Consider the following 16,846-nt stretch of genomic DNA (forward strand, 5'->3'; position numbering starts at 1 on the left):
AATCTGAAACAGGCTCCAGGCCCTGAGCTGTCAGCACAGAGCGCGACGCGGGGCTCAAACTCACGGAGTGTGAGATCGTGACCTGAGCCAAAGTCAGCCGCTTAACTGACTGAGCCACCCAGGCGCCCCATCAATGACTGTCTTTAACTCTAGTTCATTTTGATGTAAACCCAGCCTAGAGTGAGTTTCCAGCTTATGCTGAGAATCCATGTTGGGATTCAGTTCAGTTCTCCCTAAACCTTACCGCTCAGCTGCATAAGGGGACCGACCACTCTGAGTAGATGAGAAAAAAAAAAAAAGGTAGGATGAGGTTTACAATGATCCAAGCACTGAAAACAACTCTTTCCACTTGTCTGTTATGTATCATCATACCATTTGCCCTAAGGAAAAAAAAGAGAGAAGAGTATGCTGCTTTTTCAGTGATTAAGCTCAACCTGCTAAGTAGCTGTCATAAAAAATAAAAATAAAAATAAATTAAAAAAAAGCTATTTCAGGGCTCAGGAAAATTATTATTCTGGGGACCAGTGCATCTCAAACCTTAGTATACATAATGATCACCTAGGGACCTTGTTAGAACAAGGATCTGGCCCCTATGCTCAGAGGGTCTCTTGGCAGAGATTTTCAGTGATGGTTTTTTCCCTATCCAGTCCACACCAAATCCTTACTATGAGGCTTGGGTAGACAAAGTTATCTGTAGGAAATTCTGGATCTCTCTCTTTTTTCAAACATATCTCAGTAGATGCTAAAAAGGCAATATTATTATGAATCAGTACATTGGCCTTATTAACATGTTTATTTAAATTAAAAACTTTCATACAACTGCTTTAGCATCTTACTAAAAGATGCTAAATATTATAAAACTTTTCTAAGATTGTTTGGCTTCATGTTTTTAGTGGGATAATTTAAGCTGGTTTCTTCCAAAATTTCCCCACATTTCGGAGGGGAAAGAGGTGTCAATACTTATTGGGTATCTACCCCATGCCAGGCATAGCACTAGTCACTTATTTAAAGGATTTTATTTAAATGATTTATTTACTGAATCCCCACAATAGCCCTCATGAAATAGGACTATTCTCGTCCTCATTTTATAAATGATATAACTAAGATACAGAGAGACTGTAAAACTACATTGCTAAAAAGCAAATAAGCTGAGATTTGAATCTTATTTCTATTTTGGCACATAATTTGTCTCACTTTCTGAAATGCTTTAAACTGCAAATTACCCAGTGGTCATTATGCTTACACTTCCAACATCTTTTCTACCTTAAAAGGTAGGAAATCCCCCAATTTATATTAAATAATTATTTTATCTGTTCCCAGACTCAGAGCTGGGAGAAGACAGTATTGCTTTTCTTGTTCTTTTTCTTTTATTGTTCACTGACAATCTAGACAAATTAAAGTACACATGAAAATTTCTGTTCCCCACAAAAGCGGGTCAACAGTTCATTTGTTCCAAGCTTAATAACTGTTATCACCACACTCCTTAATCTATTTAAAATATCCTCTAGGAACAATGAATGAGAAAACTTTCTAAGACACCATTTCATATGTTAAAGCCAAATTTCTGCTATTTAGGAATAAAGTTGCTTTCAAATGGATCGTAAAAATGTGTCTTCTTTAGACATAATACATTTATTAAAGAGACTTGTATATTTCCATTACAAAAAAGATAGAAATATTCAGCCCCATTACAAATTAACAAGACCTTCCAAGAAGATTGAGGCTATTTTCTATGGTCTCAGCTACCTCCAGTTTCTTAATCTATTCATGTATTCAACAAAACTTTTCTTACTGTGTGTTCAGCATAAAGAATACAGTTGGTAAACAAAAGTGATCAGATGTCATCTCTACTTTCATGAAACCTGAAGGTCTTTCATGAAATCTGTGATCATCACTAGATTCACCTAAATTTCTATGCAAATTGTAGTGATAGAAAAACTAAAGCAAATTTATGAAAGTTTTTAATTTCAATAGAAATGTTAATAAGGCCGAATCACTGATCCATAACAATACTACCTTTTAACATCATAAATTTATATGTTAATTGTGTGATTCAATCATAAAACTAAGATTTTCATGGCATTTTTTTCCCTTTGGGGTAGTTTCAAGTTTCACATAATTGTAGTAATATTAAATCTAGTAACATTAACAGAAGGAATGAGCTGTTAGATATTTTACATAGTACAATATCTACCTTTAATTTACTGACTAGAATTTCTTTAATTTTTTTAATGTTTATTTATTTTTGAGAGACAGAGAGAGAGACAGAGACACAGAGTACAAGTGGGGGAGGGGCAGAGAGAGAGGGAGACACAGAATCTGAAGCAAGCTCCAGACTCTGAGCTGTCAGCACAGAGCCCATCGTGGGGCTTGAAGCCATGAACCCTGAGATGGTGACCTGAGGTGAAGTCAGATGCTTAACCAACTAAGCCACCCAGGCGCCCCTGATTAGAAACTGAGATAAATATGATTACATTGCTTATTTTTATGTCTTTAAATATACAGATTTTTTTCACAAGAAAAAGGGTTTTGTTTTTTTTTTTTTTTATGTTTATCTATTTATTTGAAAGAGAGAAAGCATGATCAGGGGAGGAGCAGAGAGAGAGGGGGAAAGAATCCCAAGCAGGCTCTGCATTGTCAGTGTGGAGCTCAATCTCACAAACCCATGAGGTCATGACCTGAGCCAAAATTAAGAACCTGACGCTTAATTTACTGAGCCACTGAGGCGCCCCTACAAAAAAGAGTTTTTAATCATCTACTTCAAAGTTAACCATCTTCCTATGCAATTCTTTTGTCTCTTCCTTTCAAATACTACCCTGTTAATAATCTTTCATCCTTACAAAAAAAGTTACCATTCTGGTGATCATTAATCAGAGTGTCAACTCTTTGATAAAGATCTTACAAAAATACATTTGACACAGGCACCAAGAACATGCAATGAGGAAAGGAGTCTCTTCAACAAATGGTGTTGGGAAAATTGGACAGCCACATGTACAACAATGAAACTGGATCACTATCTTACACCATATACAAAAATCAACTCAAAATGGACTAAAGATGTCAATATAAAAACTGAATCCATAATACTCCTAGAAAAAAACATATAGGGTAAGCTCCTTAACGATGGTTTTGGCAATTTTTTTTTGTATTTAACCACAAAAACATAGTCAACAAAAGGAAAAAATAAAACTGTGACTATATCAAACTAAAAATCTTCTGTACAGCAAAGGACCATCAGCAAATTGGAAAGGCGACCTATTGAATGGGAAAAAATATTTGCAAATCATAAAGGGATTAATATCCAAAATATATAAAGAATTCATACAACTTAAACAGATTGTTGAAAAAAGCTCAAACAATCCAATTTGAAAATGGGAAAATGATCTGAATAGACACTTCCAAAGGGTACACAAATGGCCAACAGGTACATGAAAAGGTGTTTAACATCACTAATCATCAGGGAAATGTAAATCAAAACCACAATGAGATATCACCTCATACCTGTTAGAATGACTATTATTAAAAAAGACAAAAAAGATGTTGGCAAGGATGTATAGAAAGGGGAATCCTTTTTCAGTGTTGATGGGAATGTAACTTGGTGTAGTCACTATGGAAAATAGTATGGAGGTTCTTCAAAAAATGAAAAATGAATTACCATTTGATCCAGCAATTCCATTTCTGGGTATTTATCTGAAGAAAATGGTATCACTAACTGAAAAAGATATTTGTACCCCCATGTTTTCTGCAGTAGTATTTATAATAGCCAAGACATGGTAACAACCTAAGTGTCCATCAACAGATGAATGGGTGAATATATTTATATAAATAAGATTCCGCCATAAAAAAGAAGGAAATCCTGCCATTTATAATAACATGAATGAATCTCAAGGGCATTATGCCATGTGAAATTGAGACAGAAAGACAGGTAGAACAGAATGGTCACCGCCACAGACAGGGGGTGAAGGGGTGGGCACAGTGTGTGAAGGTGGTCAAAGGTATAAACTTCCAGTTATAAGGTAAAGAGGTCCTGGGGATGTAATATACAGCATGGTCACTGCAGTTAATAATATACTTTAATGATGCTAGGATAGTAAATCTTAAAGATTCTCATTACAGAAAAAAAATTATAAATATGTCATGATGGATGTTAATTAAACTTATTGTGGTACTCATTTCATAATATATATTACATATAAATATATAATTGACATATACTATACAACATATATATGTTATATAATATATATTATATATTAAACTATTATATTGTACAACCAAAACTGAGATAATGTTATATATCAATTAATTTTCCCTAAAAATGCATTTAAAGCTATCTGTAGTGACTCTCTAAAACAGAGTAAAGCAAGGGCAGATAGGTTAAAAGCAGAACATTTTGTAATTGCATTAAATACTATAAATATATAAAAAATGAAATTTGATTAAGTGTCCATTAAAATACTTATTAAGATTATCGGAGCGCCTGGGTGTCTCAGTCGGTTAAGCATCTGACTTTGGCTCAGGTTATGATCTCACGTTTCATGAGTTCAAGCCCTTTATTGGTCTCTGTGCTGACAGCTCAGAGCCTGGAGCCTGCTTCGGATTCTGTCTTTCCCTCTCTCTCTGCCCCTCTCCTCCTGGTGCTCTGTCTCTCTCAAAAATGAATAAATGTTAAAAAAAATTTAAATACTTATTAAGATTATAATGGGCACATAAAAATACTTAAAACATTTTAAAAAATGAGATGAGAATCACTAATTTAAACTACCTAAAACAATGAAAAGAAACTGCAATGGAACATCAAAGTATAGAACTGACTTGAGTCTCCCTAACATTACACTGATTTCTATCATCTGGCTTAATAAAAGGAACTTTATATGCATTGAGTAATAGATGTGTCCTTGTTGTTTATTACCTGTGAAATAGAGATGCATTTTAAACTGTTCATGTTTTCACAGAGGAAAGCAAATTTCTTCTCCACTTTCCCAGAAAGGAAAAGTGTAAGAGGAATGCTTTGAATTTTTCTCCCTCCTTCCTTTTTCCTTCCTTCACTGACTGGAGTCACTTACATGAGGGATGAGTTTAAAAGAAAAGTTGAATGTACTTTTTGTACTTTTGCAGAGCCATACCCTTCTGACACATGCATTTGTTTCTACTTTCTACACTACAGTTAAGCTCTTAAGAGCAGCCTCTATCTCTCTGGGGGCATCTGTTCTTATCCATTCAAATCTGATAAATTAATTTAGCTAACTCATTTGGTCACAGATCAAAATTCATTCTCTCTGATAAACTTTATCCATAATAAAATTAACATTTTGTGCTCCATTTGTCAGTTCTCAAGGAATTACAAACTCAGAAGAAAGAGACAAATATGAATCTCATATATTGAACCTCTACCCTAAAATTCTTCTATTATTTATATATTCAATGTAGGGACATTAGGGAAGTCTATTTCTTTATAGAAGAATTCTGAATAGTTTTTAGGCAACTTCAAGCACAAAATTCATTAAATGGTGTGGGCTTATGAAGAAGATGATAGATCTATAAAAATGTGAGTTTAGTGTAAATGTCAAGAATAATAAGAATCATAGATACAAATAAGGAGAACAAGAAATGATAGTCATTTTCAACATAATTTTCAATACTAAGTTATCCAGTGTATTAAGAATTGACACATTAAGCTTATGCAGAATTGATCAAAATGTTCAAATCTGTATTACTGTAGGAGAAACACTACTAAGTTTTAAGTTAATTATTTAGTCATAACTGATTTAATTTAGTTTTTGCTTATAGTTCTTTTGGTTTAAGTGCTTCACTATGATCATCATGCTCAAAAATTTTTTTCCTTCCATGGGTTAAAAAATTCTGTGTGCCTGTGTGTGTGTGGTGTACATGTGAGCGTGTGCGCGCAACACACACACACACACACACACACACACACACACACACAAAAACAAGAATTTACAGTTGACTCTTTAAGAGTTTTTTGTGGTGGAGAAGGTCTTTCCCTGGAAAAGCTTGCTTTCTAACCTTTAAATTATTGAATGGAATATTCGTGAACTTCCTTGAGTGGCTTTAAGTTTAACTTTATACCACAGTAGAAGCAGAACTATAAGCAAAGTAATCATACCCACATAACAAACATTTCCTTCCTCATCATCCAAAAACTAGTGTTCCTCTTAGCCCTTAAGAACAAAATTTTAGTATTTCCTCATACATATTTATTCACAAGAATGTGATGGATACCTATATACAAAGTATCTATACATATATACACATGGTACTTTTTGTTCCACACTCATTTGCATGTACACATGTACACACTATACACACAGGGATACACTGCTCCTTTTTCTGTGGTAAGCATTAAATGCACAAACAACTATGAGGAATTTCAAACATGTTAAAATTAAAATATGTTGTCTGGAATATTTCTCTATTTGCTCGCTGGGTGACCCACGACTTCACCAACTCTGTATACTCTGAGCTCATAGATAGATGGATACATAGATAGATAATAGATATGTAGACATAGGTAGGTAGATATTGAATACTGAAATATTTGTATTGATATTTATATATTGATATTTATACTGAATATTGAGTATTTATATATTGAATATATATTTATAAATAAATGTCAATATATATTCAATATATAAATATATTGAAATATAGTCAATATTCAGATAGATATGTAGACATAGGTAGGTAGATACTGAATACTGAATATATTTCAATATATATTTCAATATATATTTTTAATATTCAGTATCTACCTACCTATGTCTACATATCTATCTGTCTACCTAACTACCTATCTATTGAACTATTTATCTTGCTGCCTGCTGGATGTCTCCAACATATCTAAAATTGAATATCTGAAGTCAACATGCCTAAAACTGAATTTGGATCTTTGCTTTCACACATGCTAACCTTATTTATGTTCCCTATCTCAGAAAGGGCATCTCCACACAAACCAGAGATCTTGCTTTCATCCTAGTTACTTTTCTCTCTGTACTTCATCCTTTGCTTCATATCTAATTAGTCATATTCTGTTTGTCAATAGATCATCAGTTCTCACCAGATTTTAACAGCAGTTTCTTGATTTATTTCCAATATGTTCTTCCTGGAACCTCTACCAATCTACCCTCCATTTTAGTGTCAAAACCATCTTTATAACATGGAAATATGATCATGTCGATCCTCACAGAGTTATGGGGATCATCCCACTTCTGACATCACTATGATATGGAAAAATAATTTAGTAACTTAAGGGCATGAACACTCTTATCCTCTTATCTAGAGCTCTTCAAATTATACCATAAAGTGATACTGTAAAAGAAGAGCAGACTGGTCAGTATGAAAGGCATTCCTCTAATGCATGTTTTGGTTTAAGGATGAAAACTAGTTGCTGCTTTTGCTGTTTAGTGGAAGGAAATAATTGAGGCCCTCTTGAGTCAGCAATTGTGCAATACTGTCCTGACTATTTCGGGCCCTGATTTCTACAACTTGATATAACGCTATAGTTTGCAAATCTTCACTTCACCAATAAAGTGCCAATCTATTTAACTTCACATAGCTGATTCATTTCAACATAATTCCTGAGCAAGGTGGCCTAGATCTCTTGCATGTAACATCCTCTCTCTTCATATCAGAGCTCAGCATGTAGGAGGCAAATGTGCTGAGGGGCAGTCCTCCAACAACCGCTCTTCCAACATGAAGCTGTTATCAGCAACAGAACCAAGCAGAGGAAGCAAGTTTTCAAGATCACACCAGCATCCTAGTCCCCAGTCAGGCCTCTGTGGTTTTAAAAACTACAAATTCTGCCAACAGCAAAGATTACATATCCTGTTTTTCTTTTTTACTATGACCTTCTAGTTTATTCCTCAAATCCAATATCTGTCAGTTCCTTATTCCCAGTGATCACCAAAGGTGAAAGTCAAACATTCTCTGCTTTACCAAATGATATGTAGATTCCCATCTAAGTCACACCCTATTCCTTTGACACACTTCAACCTCAACTGTTCCTTTACTCTCATCTTTTCCCAATCTTGTCAATTCATTTTTCTACACCATCAAACACATTCCCATATTCTTCCTTTTATAGACACTTGGCTTTACCTTTGATGTGATCATTTTCTTAATGACCCCTCACGAAACAATTCCTAGGGAGTTGCAAATCTTTTTCAAAAAATCTTTCAAATTCTATACTACTATTCTAAATCATTTCTGAGCCTCTTATTTTGTCCATCATTTGTCTTATAGTTTCAGTTGTCATCCTATTGCACTCAAGACCCAATCACATGTCATGCTATTAATAACTTGCTAGATTCCCAGATATATATTTACTTGACTATTTTAATATACAAATTTTTACTTAAAAAAAATTTTTTTTAACGTTTATTTATTTGTGAGACAGAGAGAGACAGAGCATGAACGGGGGAGGGTCAGAGAGAGGGAGACACAGAATCTGAAACAGGCTCCAGGCTCCGAGCTGTCAGCACAGAGCCCGACGCGGGGCTCGAACTCACAGACCGCGAGATCATGACCTGAGCCGAAGTCAGCCACCCAACCGACTGAGCCACCCAGGCGCCCCAATACACAAATTTTTAATGTCTATATGTGTTCCATTTTTTCTAAAATAAATTGAACTTACAGTATTATCAGGATTTTCTTTAATAACAGTGTGTGTAACAGGTAATCTACATCTTTTTTTAACCCAGTCTAATGCCTTACTTCATTTCTATCATCTCCTTACTGATAATCATGTCTAATCTCTGAGCCTACAGCTCATTCTGTCCCTATCATTCACCTTCTACTTAGGTGAGACCTGATTTAGGTAGTGATCAGTTACAAGTGGACTCAGTCGTATGTCAGGAATGAGATAAAGGCCTAAGAATTGAATTGCAGGGACAGGGCATAGATCAAAGTTTAGGTCAGGACTAGCTTGAAGCTTACGCATTTGATGGAGATCACATAAGGAGTTTATATCAGAGAGGAGCTGAGGCTCAGCAATGAAAAAATTCTGGAAGACAAATCTGAAAAAAATTATAAACTATGCAAGTTTATTGTTTGTTTCTGATCATGAAATGCCCCGAATCTTAAAATGGTCTCCTCAATCTTTTGTACTTTAGATATTTCCCATTATCTTATACCATGCTAACATTTCTACCTCCTTGGTCTTGAACATAATTCTACTGACCGTTTTCTCCAACTTGACTTTCAAGCTCCTGATCAAGACTGTCATGAATCTAAAATTGACTATGTTTATGATATACCTATCTATCCTGACCCACTTCGGCAGAACCTATAGCTCATAAAACCCGTGATTTGACTTCATATGAATCCTTCTTGTCACCCTGTCAATATCCTAGTATTTCTAATGTTTCAGTGCTTTCCAATCTCCTCAAGCCCCAAAGGCATGCTCTTCCTTCCTTTTGTACTACAATCAGAATCACCTCTTTATTGAGATCAGATCAGAACTCTGATCAGAGTTCCTTCAACTTTACTCTCTCTACTCCAGAATTTCTTTTTAACTCATCTAGATCTTCTTCTCTGTTACCTCAGGCAAGAGATAGTCTCACCCTTTCCAATATTACACTTTTACTTGCACACTTAGCACCAATTCCAGAACCTTGCTCAATTGACCTTCATCTTCAATAACATTTCCACTGACTTTTTAAAACAATGTGTATTTATTTATTTTGAGGGACAGGGAGTGAGACAGAGGACAAGTGGGGGAGGAGCAGAGAGAGAGGGAGAGAGAATTCCAAGCAGGCTCCATGCTGTCAGCACAGAGCCCGACGCTGGGCTCTATCTCACTAACTGTGAGATCATGACCTGAGCTGAAACAAGAGTCAGATGCTTAACTGACTGGGCCACCGAGGTGCCCCTCCACTGACTTCTTTTTGATTCACCAACATAAAAGTACCTACAAGTATTAAAAAAACAGATATGTGTGTATATGAATGATTAGACAAATAAATGAATCAATGAATATGTTTACTGTCCCTTGATGACCATTTCTTTATGGGTTAGGGATATTTTATGACCACCACAAAAGTGTGTCCTATTCCCAGCTAGTTGACATCCTTTCAGTGGAAATTCCAGCTCCAGCACTGCAACTGTTGAATGTGGGCATCAGTCAGCACCGAGTGAATGGTTTTTTGGTCCCAAACTTTACTCCTTGCTCATGTTTCTGAGCTAGACACTGGGGTCCAACACTAAACTGTAGGCAGTGAGGGCTGACTTGGTGGGGACATTGTCTCCACTCTAGAAGTTTGAGGGTAGGGTTATGGAGATCTCTGAAGCCTAAGCAATGGCCAGGATGAGGCATGTTCAATTTCTGGGCTGAGGTTTTATCATAGCCTTTTGCAATTTTCACATGAATTGGGGCTAGGGTTGATGAATTATTTTTTTAAACAATCTATGATTTATGTAATTATATTAAGGTACCTTGAGGTTTTTCTCTACATTGTGTCAAAGACATCATAATTATCAATAGTTTTGCTTAACTAGAAACATACAGATTGTAAAAAAGGAAAAGAATCTAAAAACAGTAAAGAAAATCAAGAATTTGAGGAATGTTTCATATCTATGCAGAATCCATTTTACAATTCAAATATTATCAAGAATAGGCCATTGTGTTTTACATGCATTTAATTTAAGCACTCATAAAATGCTGAAATTATCTATGATACTGGTTTATATTCTGACACTGGAAATAAAACAACATTATTTTTCTTTCTTTTGCAAAGAGCAAAGGGTTTCAGAATCAAGTTTGTCTTCAAGCAGCAGCAAAGTCTTGCTGACAAGATATTTTGGAACAACTTGCTATTAGGAAGGAAGTCTGAGTAGGAGGATGAGAAATAGCTTATGCCCATATGACACATACAAGTTGTGAACGTGTTAGAAGTCCATGATGTAGAACATAAGAGGATGTAACAATTTATCTCAGTGACACAAAGGACCTTATTCTATTCTTTTGTTTTTATAGCTCTATTCCGAATTAGATTTTCTTTCTCTTCTGTTTTCATTTACCTGATGGTTATAAACATTACAATTTATAACATGATGAGAAAATAGAGAACTTTTCAAAATATCTTGAACAAACTGCATGGACTTTCATGTTGAAGTCATCTAACCTTGTTACTCTAGGTACATGGCAAAAATATTGTTGCATGGGAAATATCAGTAAATTCTACCCTCTTTTATCTAATGACTTACACTTTTACAGTGACTTTATCTAAAACTGTCACAAGGGCTTTGTATGTAAACTTCTCTGCATCTCATGGAAATCAGTAGCAAAAAACTTCACAAAAAGCAAAAACCCAAAAACTCCTACTGTCAAAATTATTATCCTAGAACACAAGATAATCAAATGATTCTTTTCTTTTTTTTTTATTTTACAGAGCAAGCGAGACAGTGAGAGAGACAGCGAGCAGGGGAGAGAAGCAGAGGGAGAGAGAGATGATCTTAAGCAGACTCCATGCCCAGTGTGGAGCCTGATGTGGGGATCGATCACATGACCCTGGGATCATGATCTGAGCCAAAATGAAGAGTCAGACACTCAATTGACTGAACCACCCAAGGACCCCTCAAATGATTCTCTTCTAACATTATAGAATTTGCCCAATAATGAATTCAACAATTATTGAGCTTCTATAAATTCAAAATTCTAACAGGTCCTTGAGGAATCCACAGATGAATAGGCCGGAAGCCTCCATGATCTCATTTTTAGCTCCACTATATCCCCTAAATTTACACTTATCTATATCCTCTAGTAAATGGGCTCTCCCCTTTAAACCCTCCTAATATTCTGAATTTCTTTATGGAACAAAGTTTTGTCATTCCTGTATCAAAGTCATGTATTCCCTTATACAAATCGTGTGAGTAGCTTGTAAGACTGAGTTCTTTGAGGGTAAGAACACCACCTTATATACCTTTGTATCTGCTAAAATACATGCCTTAGTACCTTATCCTTTGTAATGATACCTCTTATACCCATCTCACAAGGCAGTTTAGAGGGAATGCCAGATGAATGGCACAAACAGTGAAGAGTTATGGGGAAAAAGAAGAGGCGAAGGCAACTTCCAACTTCAGGCCACTTAGAAATGTTTAGGGAGAGGCAGCCTTTGAATTAAAGACCAACTGACACCCTTTGATTAGTAACATTAAGATGTATAATTCTCTACGTTTTTAAGTTTAAATTACTAAATTAGGGGTGCCTGGTTGGCTCAGTCGATTAAGTGTCTGACTTTGGCTCAGGTCATGATCTTGCGGTTCGTGGGTTCAGTCCCATGTGCTGACAGCTCAGAGCCTAGAGCCTGCTTCGGATTCTGTGTCTCCCTCTCTCTCTGCCTCTCCCCCACTCACACACTGTCTCTCTTTCAAAAATAAATAAACATTACAAAATTTAAAAAAATTACTAAATTGTCCAAAGGGAAAAAAGGGACATTGACAATATTTGTTTTATTTATTTATATGAATTAGAAGATTAGTGCATATTTGTTTCAATTATGTATCATATAATCACATGTTTATTCCATCCCAAAACTTAACAGTATAAAACAACAACAATTTTATTGTATTCATGATTTGGTCAGTCATGAATCCAAGGAGGGCATAGCAAAGATGGCTTATCTTTTCTACGTGATATCTGTATCTCAACTGGGGTGTCTCAACAGGGGTGGCTAGGATGGCTTGCCAGGGGCCTCTGTTCTGCCTGTCTTAGAAGGATTCTTTGGTTCTTCTCCACATTGTTCTTGAAGGTTCTGGTTGCGATGCCTGGCATGGCTAGGGGGCTCACCGGTCCACTTCCTTTCCACTCAGCCTATGTAGCTAACTTGAATGTACTCATAGCAAGATGGTCTGAGGGGATGTATGGTAGCAAGAGAACTTCAGTGGGCATTCCCATTCAAAAGGGGAGAAGAGGGGAAAGTAGTAGTCACTAGTCCAAAGCTTCTGAAATCCAGCCAGGACAGCATTGCCAGTTTCCTAACTGGAGTCCAGTCATGCTTTCTTGGAGCTGTTTTCTATGGTTTTAAACTCCACTGCCCAGCTTATTGGCTCCACACTCTTAAGGATCCTTCCTTTTCCATAGGAAATGGCCCATGTTGGCAGCTGTTTAACTTTTTTAGCCTGCTTTCTGCCTGTACAGAGATTGGGACTCTATTTTACTTTTGAACTGACCCTCTTTCATTTAATATAGATTTCAGTGCTTCCACAAATTGTCCTAAAAACACTGTGGCTTTCTCAGGAATATTATTTATGTTTATTAGACAAAAGCACATCACAAACCTCTTTGAAACAGGTGGTTCTTTGTTTTGGGCTGAGAGTCAGGGTGCTGTGGTAGAATACCCTTTAAAATCCACAAAAACCCTCTAGGAAAAAGGGTCTAAGACGTGAGCTTACAGCTTTGTTGTTCTTGTTTTTGTCTAGTGGAGAGAGTCCATGAGGAATATCACTAAATTGATTTCCAGTCTCAATAAAGGGTTCAAGCTGCCCTCCTGACTCCATCTTTAAACTGAGACGGTATTTTATTAGCAGGTGGCTGGATTGATAATTACCCTGAGGCCATTTCTTACCTTGTGAACCTTATTCTATATGGGTCAACTTTCCTTTATCTAACCTAACTCTAGAGTCCCTCTAAAATCTGCTTAAAAAGTAAACACTTCGTCCATAAGTTCATCTCTTTTCTCATATTTTGCCACATGTAGTTAGAAGCAGCCAGCGAGCACTTTCAACCTTCTCCTTAGCCACATCAATGAGTTTCTTAGATAACCTTTCTCATTTACATGTTACCACAGGTAAGGCTCATATTTCTGTCAGTAGGTAACCTGAGCTCCCTTTCCTCCAGCCTCCAGTGATAATTTCTGGGTTGTCCTTTAAGTCTTCACTGACCACTCACATGCCCTTGCAGCCTCTTTCCACCAAGGTGAATGCCTCACATTTTGATTCTTTTATGAAAATCAACTGAATTCTGGATCCAATAGTTTTATCAGTCAGTATTCACTCAGAGATGCAGAAGCACTATGTGTATGTAGTAGGAAAAAGAAATGTATTACAGGAGTTAGGACTCCCACAATTGGGAGAGAAGCTAGAAATGTAAAAACAAACAAACAAAAAAGGAGTCATAATTCCAGAGAAAACTAACTAGCCATCCCTCAGAGAGGTCAATGAGTTGGCTCTTACATGGAAATCTAGACGCTATGCCTATCAGCTGCAGAAATGGAGTCACAAAAGGAGGCTGGTGTAGAAACCCATGCAAGGTTATTGGCTGTTCATGACTATTGTCTCTGTGAGTGCACAGTAAAATACCTGGTGGCGAGCCTAGTGCCAATAGATGTGTCAGACAGGAAGGAGAGCTGGCCTCAGGGATGGGAAGAGAAAGGAAAAATGGGAAACCACCTGCAGCTCTATATCTGTCTCCAATTGTCTGTGGCTAATAACACAGACCACCCAGGGAAGGGGCTTCTGGAAAACATAGTTCTCAGCTTAATCAAGTTGATAATATAATAGTACATAACTATAATCATCAAAGAAAATGTGAAAATGACAAAAACATATAAAGAAGAATAAAAATTATGCATATGTTCAAAACTGAGAGGTAAATGCTATTAACATTTAACAGATCTTTACTCTGAAACACTTCATTTTATTATAGAAGATTTAACATTGGGAACATGGTGATTACGAAATATAGCATACTGATGAAGGACCAGGTTTTGGTTTGCTTAGCCAGGTTTGAATACTAGACTTCTCACTTTTAAGTGTATGACCTTTGGACTAAATAATGAACATCTCTTTCCTCTATTTTTTTCCTAAGAAGAAGGATAAAAAATAGAACCTATCTGTAGTACAGCCTTCCAACAAGGTCCATGTCCTAATCCCTAGAACCTGTGACTATGTTATGTTTCATGGAAAAGAGGCATTTAGACTGAAGATGGAATTAAGTTTGGCAGTCACCTAGCAGAGTACGAAATCGGAGTGGGGTTATCCTGAATTATGCAGGTGTACCCAATGTAAGCACAAGAATTTTTACAAGTGGAAAAGGCATGAGAAAGCTTGGAGATGTGGCCATGTGAGAAGGATTCAGCCTGACCTTTCTGGCTTTGAAGATGGAGAAAGTGCCACAATCTGAGGCTAGAAATAATCCAGAAAAGGGAAGAAAATAAATTATCCTGTAAAGCCACCAGAAGGACATAGCCCTGCCAATACCTTGAGTTTAGCTGAGTGAGACCCATTTTGACTTCTCACCTCCAGAACTGTTAAGAAAAGAAACTTGTATTGCTTTAAACCACTAAAAGTTATGGTAGTTATAGCAATAGGAAATAAATATACTACATCATGGGAGTTTTGTGAGGATTAAATGAAATGATACATGTATGTAACAATAATTAAAATAGGTCTTAGCCCATGGCAACTACTCAATAAATGTGATTATTTACTATCAAAAATTATAATTTTACATTGATATCTATATCTATATCTATATCTATATCTATATCTATATCTATATCTATATCTATGTATATAAAATAACTCCCCTGTTGCTGGAAAGTTAAATTGTATTCAATTTCTTGTTATTAGAAAAATGCTTCAATGGAAAAACTGAACGGAGACCTTGTCTGTCTTGATGCCTATTATAGACTCAGCTGCTAATACACTTAGTAGGGGCTCTATAAATATTCATTAAATAGATAAATGAAGAAATGATCAACATATTTGTGCCTATATATATTTTCACATTTGTCTTTTGTCTTTAGGCTAGATTCCCAGAAATGGTATTACTGGATCAAAATGAGCTGAACATTTTCATGCTCTTTATACCTACTGCCAAATGGATTTTCATAAAGGTTACACCAATTTACACTCCCACAGCATTGTATGAATTTGACTCTGTCATTCTTCCCATGTTAACATTGACTACCCTACATTTTAAATCTCTGATAACTTTTTGCCTTTTTATGATTCCTTTAATTGCATTTTTAATTATTTATCATGTTGAAAAAAACATTAATGATTATTTGACTAATTATTTGACTTTTTAATAATTTATTGTGTGAATTATATGATGGTTATTTTCAAATTATAAATTATTTTAAAGGTAAGGAGCATAAGGAAGATATGGAAAATAAGCTCCCCTGAACCCATCAGCAAAGTTTGACAAATGTTATCAATTTGACAATATTAATTCATTTATCAATTTATTTTTGAAATATATCATGATAGGTATGTTTGAAATATCTTCTATTCTTCTTTTTCTCTTTCTCTCTCCCTAGGGAGTATTCTGCAGATTCTCGTTTATGTTTTTCTACTTTTATGTGTTCGCACACAACATACGTGTACACACAATTAGTATGAATTGCCTATTTTTCCAGAGTGTATTTTTCATATTAATCAATGAGTTCTTTGTATCATAGGATTTTAACTCTTTGTTTGTCATATTTGTCGTACATATCCTCCCATGTAGTCATTTTAATTATATTTGTTTTTAAATTGATTTTCACCTGATTACATTCATTTGATATAGAATTGTATAGAATTAGTATTAAAGTTCCATGGCTTTCATTTATGTATTTAGTATAATGGCAATGCCTTAAGGTAGTAATTATTAACACTTTGAGTCATGATTTCTGATCTTAGAATAAATTGCAATAAATATAGGTTGATAGCAGCTATTGAAAATCTGTATTATCTGATTATCTTAACGTGGAATTTGCAAAACTTAAGATCTCTTTAGGTCTTACATCTTGATTAATTCTCTCTTTTTACAATATTAGTTTATGGTGGAGGCTGAAATGATAGTGGTATCAGTAATTAAAATTTATCAAATAAACAAATT

This window comes from Panthera tigris, chromosome A1 (assembly GCF_018350195.1).
Source record: "Panthera tigris isolate Pti1 chromosome A1, P.tigris_Pti1_mat1.1, whole genome shotgun sequence".
NCBI lineage: Eukaryota > Metazoa > Chordata > Mammalia > Carnivora > Felidae > Panthera > Panthera tigris.